Source organism: Sesamum indicum, linkage group LG10 (assembly GCF_000512975.1).
Source record: "Sesamum indicum cultivar Zhongzhi No. 13 linkage group LG10, S_indicum_v1.0, whole genome shotgun sequence".
Classification (NCBI taxonomy): Eukaryota; Viridiplantae; Streptophyta; class Magnoliopsida; order Lamiales; family Pedaliaceae; genus Sesamum; species Sesamum indicum.
In genome coordinates, this window is record NC_026154.1 from 9,851,925 (window position 1) to 9,873,023 (window position 21,099).

Here is a 21,099-nt window from a genome sequence, read left to right on the forward strand (position 1 = left end):
CTGCGGTAGTGTGGTTGTAGGAAGTCCGTAAAATCGAGGACTTGAAATACCCAGAAACAAAGCGGTCAAAGCAAGGTATGACTTTATGGGGTCTTAATTTATTTTGGAACCATGTTGGGCCTATTTCTGAGCATAGGGATAGATTATCTAAGAATAGCTAAAAGATTTTATTAAAGGACCAATATTTTTAAAATTTGGAAACTAGGGGACCATAAGTGTCGACCATGAAAAGCGTGGGACTAGAAGTGATAACGGCCTTATCTAACGAGACCAAAATTGCAATTTTCCTTTATTGAATTTTGAATTCAATTGTATGTAATATATGAAACTACACACATATCAAGCATAACCATCACATTAGCCACGGAATTTGCTCATTTTCTCTCTAAAAAATATTGTTCTATATTGAATTGGATTTGAGTTGAAACATAAAACAATCCAAAGCACTAATCAATAGTGTTAGTTTGGAGTTGTTTTTCTTCTTGTTCTTTGTTCTATCTAGCAATAGAAAAAGAACTATATCTTTTCATAGTATGGTGTGGACAAGTTAGAGGGGTTCTAATTTGGATCCTAAAGCAAATGGAACGAGAGAACGTAAAGGGAACAACACATGTTGCTGCTCAACTATAGAGACAAAATGGTAAAGTTTCATGTTTTGTTTCTATGCCTTTTGTTTCATCCTCTAGCCACTTGTCTAACATGTTTATATGTTTATTATTATGCTTTTGAAAAACACTGAATACTCGGGAATTTGAAAAGGAACACCTCTTTGAATCTTTTTAATAATTTTTTTATTTTACGCTTTCGCCATGTTCCCAGGCCATACCGATTATTTCAACAAAATCCAGCACTACGATTAGGAAAGCAATAACGCCCTAATACTTACCCACCTTGACTTGATAGATGAAGCTCGAGAGCATGCTTGGACTAGCATGAAAGATAAAAATAGAAGTTGTTCAGCACCTACAATAGACGAGTGAAAAAAAGAAAATTCCAAGTAGGAGACCTCGTACTCAGGTGAGCAAGCGCCCTCAAACCATTCAGAAAACTGGCACTAGGAAGGTCCTTACATGGTTTCCCGAATTTTCAAGTTTGGAGCATACGAGCTGGAAGACACTGAGGGCATGAAGCTATCTCAACCTTTCAATGCTTATAATCTAGGAAGTTTTACTCCTGAAACCCAATTTCTTGCTTATAATCTTATGACTTTACTAGTTAAGTACTCTCTTTCTAAAATAAGAATATGTTCTTGTTTTTTCCTATTGTACCCCATTCTGTAATGTCTACATAATGTACCGAGTAAAAATATGATTTATCTTATTGGGCTAAGTGTGAGTTTCTGATGTGATAGAATGTATTAAGGAGGGGAGCTATAGTAGAGATAAATTCTTTTTCTATTGGCAAATAAGGTGTTCACCCTACCTTCTTCAGCCATAAATATCTAAAGATAGCCTTGATAGGCGTCCATCACAAAAAACAGGACACAACCGACTGTGAAATCCACTAAAAGGTCTATGTCAGGCAAGGGAAATAGGTCTTTGGAGCAAGCTTTATTGAAATCCATAAAATCAGTACACATCTGCCCTTTCCCCAGCTATTTGGGTACCACAACTGCATTTGACATCACTTCTTCCTCTTTGCCCTGAATGTTTTCTTCTTTTGATTTACCATTTTTTCCTCTGGGTCCATGTTTAGTCTGTGAACAACTACGGATTTATACCCTAGAAATCAAATGGGTTCTAGGTGATAAGTCCACATTTTTGCTAAGAAAATTTACCATCAAAACCTCAGTCTTTAGGAGCTAGCTCTTGGTTGTCTTGTTCGGGACCACTAGTATGAATTCTACCAGTTTATGCCCTTCAATAGGTTCAATTCTCCTTTCAAGTCTCTGATTTTTGCCATCTTCTAGTGGTGAAAGTTTTAGGATCTTATGTGGAATCCACATTCATACTCTGATCAAACTTCACCTTTTCTCTTGTTTTAGCCTTTTCTATCTCCTTCTCTTTTGTAGAGAAATTGTATCATTCTTTAACCTCTACTTGGTTTCACCACACCTCTCCAATTTCACTTTTTATGGGGAATTTTATATTAATGAAATGTGGATATTATAGTCTAAAATAGATCCAATCCCAGTCTTCCAAAGATCATATTATATGACTTGATCATTTAGTTCTCCTACTTCATTTAGTTCCCATAGAGATCGGGAGATCTATCGTGCCGAATGGCAAAACCTCTATTCTTCCAAACCTTACTAATGGTGTATGAACAAGATGTATGGTTCTAACTTTCAATTCTATTCTTCTTAGAACGTCCATGAACAAGATATCCACCAAACCCCCATTGATAACAAGTACCTTACGTACAGTATTGGCTATGTCCTTTTTTTTAACCATGGGATGATTTTGGGATCCTACCACACATTCCAAATTCTCTCTTATCGAGTATTATTTCTTCCATATCCCCAACACTTAATGCCTGGTGGCCTGAACTTTGTTCCCGTAAATTTTTGATGTATTTTTTTCTTGGCTTTCGCAGAGTTACAAATTGTTAGTTGTGCTATAGTGTGGACTTCACTTTCATAGGGATGTTATCCGCAACCTCATTATCGTTCATTACATTCTTTCCTAAACTTCTCTCTTCTTCAAGCGTCTCACTGACTTCCTATCTTTGTTTTAAATTCCCTATCATGATAGATTGATCTCCATAATCTTATTATCGCTATTAATGATGTATTCTTTAAAGTAACTCATGTATATTATGGTCCTTGTTTTTATGGAAGTGATAGTACATGTTGAATTCTACTTAGCTGGCGTATTTCAAGTTTTCCTAGGCTATAGGCCCAAATTGATTTAGGTAGAGGTCGCATAGACATCCATGGGTTGCCAAATCGGAGACAAGTGCTAGAACCTGAGAAAACAAGCAAAACGTTAGTCTTGTTGGGAGTCTGTTCAGGTGCGAGATTGAAGTATAACACAAGTATATTATCTCAAAAGATGACGTACTTTGGCTCTAAGTAATTCAGAGTATTTATGTAGGTCATATGTTTGTACTTTTGTACGAATCCACGTGTTAGAATTCAATGGCTTTAGTTTCAGATTGTCGGGTCGGGCACGCAGTTCTTGGGCCATGATTAGAATTTTTAATACGATTTGGGTGGGTATTTTTATCATTTAAACAACCTTCTTATCTTACACTTTTAGCTTTTATGAATTTTAAAATAACTAAGTATATACCTTTTCTTTTTGGGAAAGATTAATTGCATAAAATTGAAAAAGGAGTATAATTTATCATACAGAAACGAAGTGCAGTATCACACCTCATCTTGCTTGCCAAACTAGCGTTGTTCCCATGGGATTTTCCAAATTCTAAACAATAGGCAAGCGCCCACGCTATATACTAACTTATCACTCATAATTCGAAGTTGGACTTGGTTCATCCACAAATGATGCAGTAAGGAAGCTAGCACAGGCCTTCTTGATGCGTTAATAACATGTTTCCTCTCTATTGTCTTGATACTCAGGTTATAGCCGCATGTCACAGAAGATCTGGCCAAGTAAAGCGGACCTCGTTTCCCAGTAATTGTAAGCACTTCGCAGAAAAAGCATATTGAAAGAACACGTGCTCATGTGTTTCCAAGAGTCCATCCTCACATAAGACACAATTTCAATTTGTCAATTGGAGCCAAGGAACATCCATAGTGGTTAGTTTGTCGATGAGCGCCAGCCACATAATGAAATTATTCCTCTCAAGAGTGTAACCCATATTACAATCGGGGCATCGTTCTAGAATAAAGTATAAGCCTCATTCGAGGTTATGTAGTTCCCCTCCACTGCACCGAGTCAGACCCACCATGTATAATTGATAGGCTTTTGTATGTTTGAAAGTATAGCCGCTTTTAATAGCTAGCCAAGGCAAGGCAATCGAGAACTCGGTTTTCATGCCCTATATTCTCGGCACACTCGATACGATCTCTCATTCTAATTTCTGATTAATATTCTCTCCCTATGTTCTCTTTTCTATGTTTTTTTCGTACCTTTTCAACAGCAAAAGGGAGCTGTGTTTTTCTCTGCTTCTAGTCTTTCTTAAAGTTAAGTTGTAAAAGGATAAACTTGAGATCCATCATCGCTAAGCAGACCTTCATTGATCTATGAGATTGTCCTTTGCCGATCAGGTCCATTAACTTCTACTGGGTCAATACTGGCTTTCCTTCTTGAAGTTTGTTCAATTGGACTGTTACTTTTATCAAGTAAGTAAGAGGTGTGGGCTCTTCAAGTTTGTGGTTCTTCAATTTTTTCTTTTTGGTCTGTCTTCTACAGGCAAGTTTGCTTAGGCGACTTTTATTGACCAGATCTGATTCTCTGAAGGTTTGAAACCCTGTAGTTCTGATCCCAGAATTGGTGTTTCTGTATACCTCTGTCCTTCTATTAATTGTTTAGTTGATAGGTAGATTGAATTGTGAAGAAAAAGTGATGGGGTTTACTCTGTTGGTATTGAGATGGCGAATCGACTTAAAAAGGATGAGAAGAATGAGAGAACTATACGGAATCTTCTGAAGCTTCCTAAGAATCGCAGATGTATCAACTGCAACAGTTTGGTATGCTTCTTGCTTGTCTTCATGGATTGCTTCCATTGTTTTACAATGCTTCTTTCGGTTTCCACTTTCCAAGCTTGAATAACATTTAATATTCGAAATTGCTGTTCAAAGTTATCTGGATCACTTCCGTAAAGGCACGTCAGGAATTGTGGAACCCGGATCTTACTCTTCTATTAATTTGTATGGGCCAAACCAAACTGATATGACTTCTTGTCACCCCAAAACGGATATACAATACTAAACCTGGAAGTCTCTTTTGGGAATTCGTTCTCATTTAGTTGTCTCCTTAGCCTTATGAGCCCTGATATCACAGTCCCAATGTTAAATGTTCTATGGAACACCCAATGTATCATTATTCAAATGTTGTGCATACATTAATTGATGAGTAATAGTACAAATAAATTGGTGATATACGTAAACAACTGGAGCGAAAGCAAAATATTTGTACCATTATTTAGTTGGCATGCGGTCCTATGTGTCTGAATGTTGTGTCTCTGCTGCTCTTTTCCTAGAGAAGACACTAATATGTTTGCAACAGTGTAATGCATGACTATTTTTACAACTTTACATCAACCAGTCCACAGAAGCTTAGGTTTCGATCACCATATTTTTTATAGAGTGCGACTATACCATATCCATATTTCCTCTGTTTCTGGGTGCTTTTCTTTTTTATTTTACTGTGTTTTATGTTTATTTCCTTTATAGATGTAACTGCTAGTTGTTGTACCTTTTGAAAGGTTCATGAGCTTGGCCAACTGTACCACTGTTCTACACATTCTTCACATTACATGAAAAGAAGCTCTCCTTTGAAAACTTGAAATTTGATTTGGAGAATGAGAATGGATTATTTCATATACTGTTTAATTTACAAATATTGATGAAATACAAGGCTCTTCTACTAATTGTTAATGCCCAAAAACAATAATTGTCACAGTGTAGAAGAAACTTGATGAGTATTTTTTATTCCATTTACTCCATTCATTTTGTTGAGAAGACAATACAAGAAGACCCTACCTTAATCCTGCTGTTAAATCTGTTTATCAAAGCCATTAGCTTGGAGCAATTGGCGTATTTGGATGCTCTCTCTACTTTTTAGTTATATCTTGGAAACTTCTAATGTTGCTAGCATTTATACAACCAGAAACCCTACAAGGAGAGCGCGGGACTAAGTGTCTCCGTCTTTTTACATATGGTAAATCAGATAAGATTGAGAATAGTTAGAACTCTAATTGTCCACTCTCCAAATGGTTGGATAATTATAACGTGAATACGATCTAATATAATAAAGATCTGTCTAGTGGCTAATTGGAATGTTGAAGTTCCATGGTTGCTGAGGAATTGGACATTTTATCTCCAATTCTCTGAAGTTCATTTTCCTTGGCAAAGGAGCTTAATTACTTATTCTTTATCTTAAGAATTTCTGACCAAAAAATTGAGTTTTCAGGTGAGGCTACACATTAGATGCTTACCCAATGCAATAGGTCTTTAGGGATGCTAGAGGATTTACTCCCTAGCCCAGTCTTTCTTCATGAGAATGATAGGGACAAAAACTCACCTGACTTCAACTTGTTCAATCAGTCCACAACATCTTGATTCACCTTATACTAGGTGTTGGCACCATGAGCAGGATTGAATCCATTAATATCCTTTGCTAGCATGGTCGTCGTTGGTTGTTGTTTGTTTCAATTGGTTAATCAGATGTACAAAACACTCTCCATCGAGATAGCAAGCTACAAGAACAAAGCACAATGTTTTAGATTCTAGGACTTGTAGGTCAAACCACTCATGATGCTGAAAGAGAGTTACTCCTTAAAGGACCGACTAGATGCTTTTCATGAAAAGCTTATTTAATGAGTTTCTTACTAAGTGCAACTCTGCACTTTGCATGTGTTTAACTTTACATCTAACAGAGGCGATCTGTAGTTCTTGACACTGTTATAGAAATGAAGGATTATGCTATTGATGGGTCTGTACTATGGGCATGAACATTATATTTTATTTCAATTATTTTCAATGATCAGAAATTCACCTGCCTTATTGTGTTGGGGCGGTTAGGCTTGAACTTGTATTGTGAAGCTTTCTGTTATGTTATAATTTAAGTGATGGGCTGACTATTTCTTTCCAGGGGCCTCAATATGTGTGCACTAATTTCTCAACGTTTGTCTTTACAACGTGCAGCGGCATATAGTAAGTATTAAATAATAATGAGCTTCGGTTCTGCATCTTTTGTTCTGTGACAACCTTCCAAAGGCTTTACAAGTGCTAAAGCTTGTGGAGTCCTTGTCCAGCGCCTCTGCTTCTGTGGGCAACTCATCATCATTCCAATCTAGTAGCTCCCAAGGCTCATCTTTTCTGTCATCCTTTGTATTTATTGGTCAGTACCACAACAGTTGGTCAATGTTGAAGGTAGCCTGCTTGCCAATGATCTTGTTAGAGGACAATGGACTACCATGAATTCTCAAAATCATTTTGTTCTCCCTGGAGGTATTGACTAGCCGGTTTCTCAACTAGTTACCCCTGTTGTTAGTGGATCTTCAAGAAACGAGGTATGGCATGTGAATGTAATGTTCTTTCTTGTATACTTGATTTTCTTCAAGAAGTAATTGCCCTGGATGTTTAATAGACATGGAATTCACTTGCGCTAAATGCCCATAGGCCACCTGGTCTGTTGCACAAGTTGGCAACTTTGAAACAGCTCCTACCATGGGAACCTCAATTGGATTCCGGACAGAATCATCAGAAGCGAAATCGAGTGGGAGAAAAGCACTGCCTGAGGATTTATTTACAGTGAATTACTCTTATACTCCATCTCCAGTTTTAGGCTAGTATTCTGGTTCTGCATATGTTGCTGGGGTCCTTATGCAGTATAACATACCAATGGTACCTCTTGCAATACTTTGTTCGAAATTTAGTTCCTTTTCTCTTAAATCTCCGATTCAGTTAATTGCATTTGACCTCATTAAGAATTTCTGGAGAGTAAACAATCATTTGGAATAATAATTGGTTGACTAGGCCATGGTCAATGTAAAATGGAATCATTACTTTAAAACCAATTAGTCATTGATTTAGATGTGCATCGACAGAAATGCCATTCTACACATACACACATTTATCTCTATATAATATATTTTGGCAAAATTTCACTTTTGGTTCCACTAAATATGGCCATTCTCACTTTTGGTCCTGCGCTTTAGGTGCTCAACACTTGTAGTCCCAAAACCCTAATTTTTTAACACTTTTAGTCCCGCGTCGTTAAAAACTGACGGAAACAGCACGTGACTTGTCATGTGCCGTTAGTCAACTGGTATGGTACATGTTGGTCAACGGCAAAATATCACTTTTGGTCCCACTAGATAGGGTCATTCTCACTTTTGGTCCCACGCTTTACGTTTTCAACACTTGTAGTCCCAAAACCCTAATGGAGAGTGAGACTGAGACATTCCAGGACAACAACGGCAAGTTCTCGGCGGTTCCTTGCAGTGAAAGCTTAATCTTCATCAAAAGCAACTCAACATTTGAAGCAGAGTGAGTGAGAGTGAGAAGAATGCAAATGCAAAGAGACAGAGAGGCTTAAGAGCCGCCATGAATGAGGCTGGGAAGGAAAAAGAAACTGAGTGTGTGAGGGTTCTTTGTTTGAACTGTGTTCATTGAGTCATCCTCTGGACCAAATCTTGCAACTTCTCAGTCAAATACCACTGGTATGGTAAAATGCAGAGAGACAGAGAGGCCTAAGAGCTGCCATGAATGAGGCTGGGAAGGAAAAAGAAACTGAGTGTGAGAGGGTTCTTTGTTTGACCTCGAGCTTGACAAGCTCGAGCTCGATACATTATTTTCGAGCTCGAGCTCGAGCTCGATTTTGTTCCAGAAATTGCAGAAGAATAGAGGTGGGAAGGAGAGGAATTTTACAACATTACATACAAAATTTTTCAGAAATTTTGCTAATCGATAATGGTCTTCCATACAACATTACAACTCTTTTATAAAACCAAACAACAACAACAAGAAATAAACAAATCATTGTCCCCTGAAAACACACCCAAACCCAAGAAAAAAAATTAAACAAGATGCTAAAAATACACCCAAACCATCTAATATTGAAACATAAGAATAATTATTCAAGACGGTGCATCGTTGAATCAGGCCATGTGATTTTAAATCATACCGTCTGATATGATCTAATAGATACAATCTTGTATATATTTAAATTTCGTATCAATCAAGTGTCCAAATTTTAAGATATCGTAATTATTGATTAAACTTTTTAATCTCATTATATATCTAATAAAAATAATAATTAAACTTTTTAATCTCATTATATATCTAATAAAAATAATAATTAGAATTGTTCAACCATCATCATCATTATCATTATTATTTTTATTATTATTATTAATATTATTATTATTATTATTATTATTATGATTTTTAGATTAATTCATAAGAATTACTAAATTTTGACATAAATACGGAGTGGGTCTAAAGGTGTTAAAAAATTTATATTGCACCTTAATATAAAATACTATTTTATTGATATATATAAAATCAAAAAAAAATATTTTAATTGAAATTAAAAATATCAACAGAATTATATTGTTGATGTCTTGGTCATATTAAATTATTTCTTTAATTTAGACCTAACTTATTTAAATAAAGTATTGAATAAAGTAAATTCTTCACATTTTTATTTGGCATTCACAATATATATGTATATATCTATGCATAAATATGAATAGAAAAAGACACAAATGTTCAATCAATTTGGTCAACTCTTATAACCAATTTCTGTCACATCAAAAATACATATACATATATTCAACATTCTCACACCTATATACCTACATTTGGAAACAACTAATCCAAATATATTATCAGTTTTCGCACAAAAACCAATAAAGCATTTATACCTATTTCCAAATGTTGGAAACTAAAAATGAAAATGAAAACACAACCAAACGGGCCCTAGAATTTTGGGACTACAAGTGTTGAACACGTAAAGCGTGGGACTAAAAGTGAGAATAACTCTATCTAGTGGGACCAAAAGTGATATTTTGCCGTTGACCAACATGTACCATACCAGTTGACTAACGGCACGTGACAAGTCACGTGCTGTTTCCATCAATTTTTAACGGCGCGGGACTAAAAGTGTTAAAAAATTAGGGTTTTGGAACTACAAGTGTTGAGCATCTAAAGCGCGGGACCAAAAGTGAGAATGACCCTATTTAGTGGGACCAAAAGTGAAATTTTGCCATATATTTTTCTTTGTTTATTTCTCAGTAACTTCCGATTGGTTTGAATGAAGAATTGAGAATATGGTGTTGGCTCAAAGTGAGGTAAGGCTAGGTTGAAGAGTAGCCATACTCATCCATAAGCATAGTATTACTTGGAGAATAAGCCTAGGATGATTCTCTTAGCTTCAAGCATATAGATTTCAATCTTCACCAGCACCCTGTGCATCCTCGCCCTGGAAAAAAGAATCGAACAACCAAGAAACAAAGCCTGTAGCTCTGATGCTTGAAGTTAAGTGATGGTGGATGAGAGGGAACTCTATCCATGTGGCTAATTTGCACCCCAATTTAAATACCTACCCTTTCCCCCTCCCTTGTCGGCAGTGCTTCTTTGATGCTAGCTAGCTGATTGAAAATTGAGAATTGATTTGGGCCGTCTAGCAACGGTCTATGACACTAGAGACTAGGTAAATATCCGTGTGAACATTTAGGCTCCCGCATGCATATGGGTACGGTCTTTTCGACTATCATCTCTCAGCCTTAATCTAGGGGCATGGAATTTGATGTCAGTTCCCATTCTGGACTGGGCACTACGCTTTAATACTTGAGACCGCATTATGCTTAATTGGTCGATATAGGAATCTCTTTTCCTATTCGATAACCACTATGACCACAGGTTCATAAGGTGTGGACGTGTCTGTAAGTGCATAGGAGATACCTCCATCATATACTAATAGGGGATGGATCCTATTCTTAGGAATTCACCGTCCTCACTACATATTCTGACTGCACTAGACGAGGCTTATAATGATTGCATTTGTAACACAATCATCTCTCGCGCACATCCAAAATACAGCTATCGTATGCATGTGACTACCGTGATTCATCAAGTCCAAAGACTACTCTCGTACTATCTGAACCGGAGATCTAAGTCATACCGACTATAGCCTCCAAAGCTTCCATATGACAATCTCTGCTAGTCAGTTAAGTCGATTCGACACCTAGCCAATCAACCCACTAAGATTGCAAAAACATAACTCCTCTATCACCGATGAAATGCGGCACTCATAAAATGAATGCGACAATTAGTGCGAGTCTACCTTGTTTTAATTTTAGTATAACGTGTTGAAATAAAAAAAAATAACTGGCACTGTAGCAATGCACTACCGACCAGTGCACAACATACGCACGCAGGAAGGCAGTGTGCGCGTGTGGCCGACTGAGCGGCCGATGGGCTACCGCTACTGCTGACGGCCGACGACTGGGCCGTTTTTCGGCCGTTTTATCATAAAATTGAATTTTTCAATTTCTGCATGTTTTTTGAAAAATATTAATTATTGCTTAAGTACTTGTAGAATGTAGGCTTGCCATGCCATATCTCATATGCGTCTGGAATATTGTCTTAGATGGCGCGATATGAAGCAACTTGTTTGCCATCTCAAGGGCATATCCCTAAAATAGGGACAACTCGATAAAATTCATCATGGATCAAACCATGTCCAATAGGGTCCAATTTCTCCTCTCAGCCACCTCATTTAGTTGTGGCGTTCTAGAAGGAGTCCATTGAGAGAGACTTTCATTCTCTTTTAAGTAATAAATGAATTCACCACTTAAATGCTCTCTGCCTAAATCTGATAGAAAGGTCTTAATCTTCTGGCTAATTTGATTCTCTACTTCAAGTTTGAACTCTTTAAACCTTCCAAAGGTCTTAGACTGTTACCTCATAAGGTAAAGATAATCATACCATGAATCATCGGTATAGGTTATGAAGGATGAGTATCCTCCTCTAGCTGGAGTATTTTTAGTGGTCCACAAATGTCCTTTTACTTAGTCAGACTATTTAGTGGTCAAATCCAATAGACAGCTGGCGAGCATGCTTTGTCTAACAAAAGGCTTCTTGGTTATTTTTCCTTTCAGATAGGACGCGCAAGTTGGTAGGTTATCCAAATCGTCTACTCCAAACATTTTGAGTCTACCAACTTTCTCATCCTATCTTGAGAGATATGGCCTAGCCTCGCATGCTAATCTATGCGTTATCATGATTATCCAATTTTCGTTTGTGTTGGCCAGTCATAATCTAATTAAACTGTTGGAGAATGTTAGATGATTCGTTAATGCAGATGAGAGACATTATCTCTCGTCAAATAAAAACTACTTTTATTGATGTTAATGCATAACCATTATTATCTAAAACAGGAATGGAAATATGCTCGGTATATAAAACAGTCTTTTAATTCAATCCGAACATGATTACTAACAACTAAGTTGACAAATCATACAGCTTCCGCAACCTTGTCATCCCCTAGTCTCAGGATCATCTCATCCTTAGTTTTCTGCTTTTTTCCAACACCTGTAAGTTATTGCAGTTGTACGCTCTCAAGCCAGTATCTAATACCCAAAAAGAAGAATTAGTTATCATAATCACTTCAATCACAAACATACCTTGATTCTCCCTCTTCCAATGCCCTTTTACTTGGCAGTGCATGGAGACATTATTTGCCTTCGATTGTTGTGAATTGCCAATCTTCCCTTTCTCTTTGCCCGAGAAAATTGCAATTTACGTCCCACAACTTACACCGTTTATGATTTTAGTCTTATTATTTTATCCTTCTGGTTGTCCTCAAGCCATTTTTCGAATGTAACACATTCCTCATGTCATGATCCTTCTGGCAAGGCCGTCGGGGGTGGCTTGTCCAAGACATTACCTTGGTTCTCAAAATCGAGGACAATCCTCAAATTTTGCAACTAGTCGTTATAGTTCAAATTCAATGGCACGAACTATAACAACTGGCTGTGGAATTTAAGGATTGTCCTAAATTTCGAGAACCAGGATTATATCTTGGACAAACCACTCCCGACATCCTTGTCAGAAAGATCCTCGCCTGAGGAACATGTTTCATTCAAAAAATGGTTTGAGGATAACCGAAAGGTCCACAGTATCATATTGCCTTCAATGACTAATGATATTTAGAAGCAATATAATCTATTGAAAATGTTCCTTGATTATGCTCCAAAGGAACACCCCTTGGTTGCACCATTTAATTTCGTTTATGCATGAGTTTTATGTTGTACTCCCTCAGCACTTTTGCTAGCGCATTCCCCAACCTATCCACTCTCCCTTCATTGACTCAATTGAATGGAACTTCTTAGATGCTATGTTGCAACTATTTAACTTCCCAGCTCGATTCCGACATTGGATTACTAGTTATATCAATTCTGTGAGCTCTATCTTTAGAAGGGGTTGAGGATCAAGACAAGGTAACCTCTATCTCCTTATCCATTCGTCCTAGTTATGGAAGTATTGAACTTAATCATTAAAGCTCATATTTAGCATAGTACAACCTTCTCTTACCACTGGAAATGTGAGGAATTGAAGTTAGTGATGCTTTCTTTTGCCAACGACCTTCTTCTTTTATGAAAAGCTTTGGAATCAGTCACATTATTTAAAGAATCCTTGGAGAAATTTCATAACATTTCTGGGCTTAAGGCCAACCCCTCTAAAAGTTAAGTGATACTCTGTAAAGTTGCAATGGATTATTTGCAGGATATAATTGGTATTCTTCACTTTCAAATTGGACGCCACCAGTGAAGTATCCTACTCACCACCACTAGATTGAGCATTGCAGATTGCCGGCCTCCTATCAACAAATTAGACCATAAGATCTTAGGCTAGGGCACCTACCAGCTTTCTTTTGCAGCTCGCACTCAGCTGATCAAATTTGTCCTAGCCTCTCTCAACATTTATTGGTTTTCAGCATTCATGTTGCCGAAAGGAGTCATCAACTGTCTGGAAAGCCATATGTGATCTTTTCTATGGAAAGGAGTGTTGGGTAATGGTTACGCAAAAGGTATCATGGGGCCTAATTTACTATTGAGATTGCACAGACACAGACGATTGCCTTAGCTACTAATCTACAGACTAGAGATGCCAAGGTTGATTATGATGATGAGAAAGATGATGGCACTTTTAGCTTTGACGCAGGATAGCAGAAGTTGTGTTTTCAACTGCCGATTTCTTCTGTTTACTTTGTACGCTTTGTTGATTCATTTATTCATTTTTCTATTGGGCCACGTGGTCAAGTCCGACGGTTATTCTATTACGTTAGTTGAGTTGTGCTTAACCATGTATTTAATCTGGGGTTCGAGCCCCAAACCTGTACTACTGAACATTTTGGAGTTTATCAATCAAGAACGCAGCTTTTAGCCCCAACTTTTTTCTCTGTTTTTTTCTTTTCTTCAACCTCTGTTACATTATAAAATTTAACATGGTATCAGAGCCTTCCTCGTGAAGGTCTCTGGATACGCACATCGTATTATGTTTACAGATTGCCAGTTGATTTGGCATCAAGAAAATAGATGCGGTGCTATAGACAGAAATATAACAGAGAAGGATGTGTTGTTCATTCACCCATCCGAGCACTCTAATCTTGCACTGACCTCTTGGTCGTTGGACGGTACAAATTTTCTGATTTGGAGATGAGCAATATATGTTTCTCTCGGCACAAAGATGAAGCTTGAGTTCATAGATGAAAGCTTCCCCCAGCCGGCACTAGGTTCGCCAATTTTTGAACAGTGGCAGCAAGTTGATTTGATGGTTACTGCGTGGATGTGGAACTCTATGTTGAAGGACATTGTCAAGTCGTTTATGTACTGTGGAGACTCAAGAGAACTCTAGCTTGCGATTTAGGACAGATATGGCCGAAGTAACGGACCAATGATTTATCAATTGCAGATGGAAATCGGTTCTGTTTCACAGCAAGAGTTGTCCCTCACTGCCTACCTCACAAAAGTAACAAAGCTCTGGAACGAGCTGAATTGTCTGGCATCGACTCCTAAATGCAAGTGTGGCGGATGTACTTGCGGGGTTAACAAAGCTAGAGAAAATCTTAATTCGAGGAATCAACTAATGCAATTCCTCATGGGCCTTGATGAGAGTTTTAACAACGAACGCAGTCAAGTTCTTATGCTTGATCCACTACCAAGCATTAAAAGAGATTTTTCTATGATCTATATAGTTGAGCAACATAGGCTGATACAAAATGGATATTGAGGCTACTTCAAATAGTGTGGCTTGTCAATTCGCCTTGAAAGAGAATAGGAGAGAAGGCGACAAAGCTTTGCAAAGAAACAAGTTTGTGTTTGATAAGCGAAAGTCGATTTTTTCTCACTATAAGAAACAAGGACACGCTCAAGATACTTGTTTTCAGTTGCATGGGGTACCAGATTGGTACAAATCAATGACTGATCGAAGACAGAAAGGAAGGGAGTTTGCTGCGAGTGTTGAAACTAATACTGATAAACTACAGCAAGCATTACCACAGAATGCTAGAATATAATGGTTGAGTTGCTCAAGCTACTACAAAAGAATACTACCACCTCAGACCAAATCACAAGTTTTGCAAATTTTGCACATTATGACGAGGAATTTGCAGGTAATATTGTGAAACCACCTATCATTGACTTGAACTGCTGGATTATCGACACTGGGCCACTAACCACGTATGTGCCAACATCAATTTATTTCACTCTTATGCTAAACCTTCCACTCCTCTTTACAAACACTTACCTAATGATTCAAGGATACCAGTGAAGTATATAGGAGTTATCAGGTTAACTGAATCAGTCATTTTGGAGAATGTTTTCTTCATTCCTCATTTTTCTATGAACTTAATCTCAGTTCATCAATTGTATTGACGTGGGGTCTGTCATTTTTTGTTCACTAAGGTAAGATGTGTTTTGCAGGACCAGGACACTAAAGAAGAACTAGTTGTAGGAGTGTTTTCCAAAAGTTTATGTGTACAGACCAAGCCCCATTCTTTACTCTTCTGTCCACGATGTAATCTGTTTCAGCTCTGCCCCTTGTACTCCAAATGTGTGGCACAATCATTTGGGCCATCGTTCAATGCAAACTATAAACAAAATATCATCCATTGCGTGCAAAAATGATCACCTCGATATACTTTATGAAATCTGCCACAAGGCCAAGTAGGGCTCAACTTCCTTTTCCTCATAGTTCTTCTCGTGCCGCTGCACCCTTTTCACTTGTGCACATGGATATATGGGGTCCTTACACTACCCCAAACCTTTGTGGGGGCTCATTCGTACTGCCTTTGTTAGATGATTACTCCAAGTGTTTGTGGACCTTCATTATAAAGCAACAATCTCAAGTTCCTACCACCCTCAAGCAATTTTGTTCCTTAGTTCAAAATCAGTTCAACCTTAAGATTAAAACTCTAAGATCTGGAAACGGTTCAAAGTTCCTCAATCGTGAATGTAATTTACTCTATTTCATTCTAGGCATTGTGCATCAAACTTCATGCACTCATACCCCTCAACAAAATGGCTGGATTGAAAGAAAGCATAGACATTTGCTAGATGTGGTTAGGGCTTTGTTGTTTCAGGAATCTTTGCCCATTCGCTTTTGCGGAGATGCGATTCTTACCGTTACCTATTTGATCAATAGAACTCCTAATAAATCACTGCACTGGTTAATCCCTTATGAGTTACTTTATGGTCATTCGCCTTAATATCATCATTTGAGAACATTCGGTTGTTTTATGCTATGCTACTAATTTGAATACCCATAGATCTAAGTTCTGTTCTAAAGCTTTGAATGTGTCTTGATTGGCTATTCGATGCATCAAAAGGCATACAAGTTGTTTAGTCTAGAAAATGGTTCGATTTTTTTTTTCAAGGGATGTTCGCTTCTATGAACATCACTTTCCTTTTGCCCATGTTTCCTCTTCTATTCCTTCGATTCCTTTACCTACAGTGATTGTGCATTCGGATTCTTCTACTGCCCCAGTTCCAACTCACAAAATTACTCCTTCTCAACCTCCAGATGCTTCTCCCCCTACGCCTGCTTCACCCATTCTCAAACGCTCTACTAGACAGAAGTCTAGGCCTGTTTGGCTTAATGATATTGTGTCCAATGTCTCTGAATCTAATTTGTTATATCCTTCTATTGCTGCATACTCTTCTTTTGTGGCCTCTTTGTCAATTTTTTGCAGGATCCCAGGTCGTACTTGGAGGCGGTTCAACACAAGGAATGGCAAGAAGCTATGGCGGCTGAGTTAAATGCCTTGGAGCAAAATCATACATGGCGGATGACTACTTTGTCGGTTGGTAAAAAACCCATAGGGTGTAAATAGGTTTTCAAGACAAAACTCCAAGCTGATGGGTCGGTAGAATAGTACGAAACTCATCTCGTGGCTAAGGGATTCAACTAAATTGCAGGGGTTGATTATACAGACAATTTTTCCCCTGTTGCTAAGATGGTTACAGTTTGTTTGTTCCTCAGTTTGATTGCTGCATGTGGGTGGCCTTTACATCAAATGGACGTGAACAACGCTTTTTTACACGGCTACTTAGATGAGGATTTATACATGGTGCCTCCGGAAGAATATCCAGTTCAACCGGGCCTTGTTTGCAAGTTACAACATTCCATTTATGGGTTAAAACAGGCTTTTCGCCAGTGGAATGTGGAGCTCACTGCAATGCTCACAGATTTTGGCTTTAAACAATCTGGTCATGGTGCCTCCGGAGGGATATCCAGTTCAACCGGGCCTTGTTTGCAAGTTACAACATTCCATTTATGGGTTAAAACAGGCTTCTCGCCAGTGGAATGTGGAGCTCACTGCAAGGCTCACAGATTTTGGTTTTAAACAATCTGGTCATGACCATTGTTTGTTCACGAAAGACGTTGATGGTGATATGTTGGCCCTCCTCGTATATGTTGACGATATTTTAGTCACAACCACTTCTATGCAACACATTCAATCTGTTAAACACTATATTCATTCCTTGTTCACAATCAAGGATCTCGATGATGCACGTTATTTTCTTAGGTTGGAAATTGGGCGTAATTCTGAAGGTATCTTTGTGGTGCAGTCCAAGTATATTCACGATATTGTTCAAGATACTGGTTTGGTGGCCGCCAAGTTTGTCTCCACCCCTTTCCCTTTAGGCCTCAAACTTAGTGAAGATGGTGGTGCTTTACTTCCTGATCCGGATCGTTTCAGAACATTGGTTGGGAGGCTTTTGTACCTTGCTTTCACTCGTCCGGATTTTCTTATTTAGTTCAGCAGCTTAGTTAGTACCTCACTCGCCCATGTGACAAGCATTGGAAAGTAGCTCTACACATTGTTAGATACCTCAAAGGTGCCCCTTCAAAGGGTCTGTTTCTTCCTTCACATTCAACATTTGAGATGGTGGCATATTGCAATGCCGATTGGACATCTTACATGGATTCCCGGCGTTCTCTCACCGATTTCTATATTTTTCTCGGCGATGCCTTGATTTCATGGAAGACGAAGAAACAATCGACTGTCTTTCGCTCCACCATTGAGGTGGACTACTGGAGCATAGCTGCAACTGTATGTGAATTACGTTGGTTGTTGTTTTTATTGTCAGACTTTGGGATTTCTAGCTCGGTTCCCATACACCTTTTTTGCGATAACCAGGTTGTTTTGCATATTATAGCTAATCCAGTCTTTCACGAATGCACCAAACACATCGAAATTGATTGTCATGTGATTAGGAATGCTTACAAAGATGGTTTTATTGCTCCCTCACATGTCCGCAGCTCCTTGGAGCTTGCGGAGTTGTTTACCAAGGGGCTTGGGATCAAGAGTTTTGCCACCTTAGTGGGCAAGTTGGGGTTGGTTGCCTTGTACCCACTTCCTACTTGTGGGGGGGATGTTGAGATTGCACAGACACAGATGATTGCCTTAGCTATTGATCTACAGACTAGAGATGCCAAGGTTGACGACGATGATGAGAAAGATTATGGCACTTTTAGCTTGGACACAAGATATCAGAAGTCGTGTTTTCATCTGCCAATTTCTTCTGTTTACTTTGTACGTTTTGTTGATTCATTTATTCAGTTTTTTCTATTGGGCCATGTGATCAAGTCCAACGTTTATTCTTTTACGTTAGTTGAGTTGTGCTTAACCGTGTATTTAATCCGGGGTTCGAGCCCTGAACCTATATAACTGAACATTTTGGAGTTTATCAATGAAGAACGCAGCTTTCAGCCCCAACTCTGTTCTCCGTTTTTTTGCTTTTCTTCAGCCTCTATTTCATTGTAAAATTCAACACTTGCAAGCCCGAGGAGTTGAAGATTCTGAAGCTTCGACCAGCTTTGCTACAGCTTATTGAATTCCAGATTGGGACAAGTTCTTCAATTTAGCTCTGGGTTGACCCTTGGTATCCTAGAGGTTCGTTCTCTTTAATGTATCCTAGAGCCCCCATAGCTACAAGGCCCCCACTTAATTTCCGCAATTATCCAGCATGGAAGATAGGACTGGCCTTCCAGCAGAACAGTGGAAATCATGGGAATTACTGAAGACCTTCCCATGATTTATGAAGGAGATGACGCTCTCACTTACACAACTCCAATAGGGTGAATTGAGACTGCGACAGCATACAAGCTATTTGCCCCTGATTGGCCAAATGTTACGTGGATCTCTCTCTTTCAAGGGCCTTTCAAGATTGCTGATAATTACTTTTCTCTTTGGTTGGCTATCATTGGAAAGCTATCTACAATTGACAAACTATGGCAGCATGTCAACTTTGCGCGGAAAATCTATTAGAAACACACTTTCATCTCTTCTTAGAATGTCCGTTTCTAGGGAATGTCTCCTCATCTTGAGAACCTGTAAGCTCAATTGGTCATAGATTAATTAGCTTCAAGGCCATGATTGGGTTCAAAGGTTGGCGAGGCAAACATCTTTTTTTTTGGGTAAATGTAAGTTTCATTAAAAAAAAATAGGTAAAAAGTACAAAGTACAACAATCAAATGGTGGTACCCCCAACAGACCAAGGGATACGCCAAAGTCTATAGAGTGCACATGTACTAATAGAACTGGAAAGATTAATACTAATTATCCTCTATCTAACGTCTTCAATGATGCAAGTAGCTAATACAGCTTCCGGTCGATGGGTGTGCTCAAATCGTCTCAAATTCCTCTCTCGCCATATATGGTATATGCATGCACCAAGTAATGCTCGATAAGCAACATTAACAATATGCTTCCCCCTCCACTTCCTCGATGCCCATTCCACGTCTCTTGTCCACTCACGATTGGGCCAAGCAAATCGGATATGATGTCGTATAGCTGCAAGGCATCCTCTGCTATATCGACATCGGAAGAACATGTAAGTGTGTGTCTCCGCTGCACCCTCGTCACAGAGAATGCATCCCCCTAGATGCGTCATCCATGGTTTATTAGTTGTCGGTAGCTTCTCCTGAATTGCTAACCAAAGAATGAAGTTATGACGGGGAATCTTCAAAGAACCCGAAAGTAGTGAAGACCATCCTACTTTCGGTCCAGGTGGACAAAAAAGTCTATATAGGGATTGTGTAGTGGGTCGTCCCTCTGAAAACCGCCAGTTGATCCTGTCATCCCCTCCATGAATCTGGGGTAACATGTAAATAATCACCATACATTCCAAATCGGTAATGAAGGGCCACTGCCATTGCCCCTCATTAATGACTACTTGTAGTTTGGCGGATTCATCATGTCCTAAGAGGCTCGGTCCCCTTGGTAATCTAGCAATAAGTGGGTCCAAGTGGTGCCACGGGTCCTTCCACAAGTAGAATGACCTCCCCTCTCCAATAAGAAACTCTGTCATAGGTAGTATAGAGTTACGAAGTCGGAGCAGTTTCCGCCATCCCCATGATCCTCCCTTCTCATTAATTGTCCAAATTGAAGTGTTGTGCAATCGTGTCTGCTTCAATCATTCAACCCATATAGATGTTCGGTCACATCTAATAACATCACATAACTTCTTTGCTATTAATGAGTGGTTAAGGACACCGATATCCTTAATTCCTTGGCCTCCTTCTTTAATTGGTTTACACACATCCTTCCACGCTACCTTGGCGTATCCCGATGTAGAAGTGCCTTTCCAAAGAAAAGTTCTGAGCTGTTTCTCAATTTGTTTAATAATAGCCTTCGGTAAGATGAATGCAGACGCCCAATAAATGCTCATTGCTGAAAGTACAGATTTAATGATTTGTATACGTCCAGCATATGATAATGAAATTCCTTCCCATTCTTTAATGCGAGCATCAATTTTCAGTAGAAGTGGTTGACAATCGGATATAGACAATCTAGAAGACAGTAGAGGGAGACCCAAGTACCTCATCGGTAGTTGGCCCTCTTGGAAGCCCATAATTGTTAAAATCTGATCCTTCCAACCTTGTGCCGATCGAGAGATAATGACATGACTTTTTTGTACATTCAGCCGAAGTCCCGACCATTCTGCAAATCGGTC

At 38.7% G+C, this 21,099-nt stretch overlaps 1 protein-coding gene across 1 annotated transcript in view; it reads left to right on the forward strand.

Annotated features, from left to right (window-relative positions):
- Nucleotides 3,778-21,099, forward strand: part of LOC105172285 — a 30,529-nt gene continuing 13,207 nt past the window's right edge. The window contains exons 1-3 of the mRNA XM_020697407.1: nt 3,778-4,171; nt 4,317-4,364; nt 4,444-4,594. The gene's annotated coding sequence lies outside the window, so the exon portion shown is untranslated. The remainder of the gene's footprint in view (nt 4,172-4,316; nt 4,365-4,443; nt 4,595-21,099) is intronic.